A 1,574-nucleotide genomic window follows, 5' to 3' on the forward strand; every position below is an offset into this window, starting at 1 on the left:
ATATCTAAATATGGTTGAGGTAAGGAAAAATGGACCAAGAAATAATGTCTCCCTACAAGAAGAACTTTAAAAATATAAAGCTATAACGTAATTTTTCCATAACAACAACAACTAGAAAAAGAAAAAAAAGCCTAATATACATAATCAAATTAATATCAAAAATAAAAGTATTGAAATTTTACTATATATAACCATAAAGAGAAAAATAAATCCAATAGAATTGATCTTTCATCGAATTATAATAGTCTTTACATCGAGTTTGCATAAAGAAAAATTTGTCCTCTATACATAATCAAATTAATACCAAAAATAAAAGTATTGAAATATTACTAATATATAACCATAAAGAGAAAAGGAAATCCAATAGAATTGATCTTTCATCAAATTATAACAGCCTTTACATTGAGTTTGCATGAAGAAAAATTTGTCCTCTAAGTTGTTCAATCATGATTCTCTTTATGTGTGTGAGGGATGAACTTCCTATTGTATCGAGCAAGCCTTCAAATAAAGATATGTTGAGAGAGGTAAATTTTGTGACATTTTCAAAGTTTAATAAATAACATTGCAACGATATTATAACAAACAAGTGAATATATAAAGGGTAAAAATAATTAAAAATAAGTTTGACCTTTTTAAAGTTTAATAAATAAATTTGTAATGATATTATAACAAACAAGTGAATATATAAAGGTTAAAATTAATTAAAAATAAGTTTTAGAAAAATAAATTGTAAATAAAAATTAAATTATTTAAAAGTGAGAAAATAATTTATATAAGTAATGGTGGAAATTATACTATAATAAAACCAAAATTTAAAAAAATAATATAAAAATATTGTTAAAGAATGAATAAAAATTAAAGTGACAAATAATAATAATAATATATCTTAATATTAAAAATAAAATTTAACAAAACTTTACATAATGATAAAACTACTAAATAATAGTATAGCTAAAATATAAAAAGAAAATGTAGTCTTTCAAAAATCTTTGAAAATGGTTGAGGTAAGAAAAAGGGGCCTAAAGAGAATTAATGTCTCCCTCTAACAAGATCAAGAAAAATTAGTAGACTCAAGAAAAGTCATGTTCATATCGGAAAATATTTCCTCCTCAACTCAAAAAATCTTGAAATTTTCATCCCAAATCCTAGGAGAATAAGTATATTCTTAATTGTAATCATTGTTTTTGTCGATCTTTAATTATATTTATTAGTATCTTTGATTGATAAACCAAAATTTGTAGTCCTTTTATCAATGGATTTAAAAAAATGAAGTTATAATGTAATTTTTCAATAACAACAACAACAACAAAAAATAAAAAGGTCGAATATACTTATAGTTAATCAAATTAATATAAAAAATAGAAACACTAAAATATTACTAATATATAACACTAAAGAATAAAGAGAGAAATTATTTTAATAGAATTGATCTTTCATCAAATTATAGCCAATAATAAAAATCTTCAAATAGGAATGATCTTTACATTGAGTTTACAATAAGAAAAAAATTTCCTCTATACTGTTCCATCCTAATTCTCTTTATGAGTGTCAGAGATGAAGTTCCTCTTGTATGG

This window comes from Pinus tabuliformis, chromosome 4_1 (genome assembly GCF_031772625.1).
Source record: "Pinus tabuliformis cultivar Carrire ecotype Pingquan chromosome 4_1, CPIR1, whole genome shotgun sequence".
NCBI classification, from domain to species: domain Eukaryota; kingdom Viridiplantae; phylum Streptophyta; class Pinopsida; order Pinales; family Pinaceae; genus Pinus; species Pinus tabuliformis.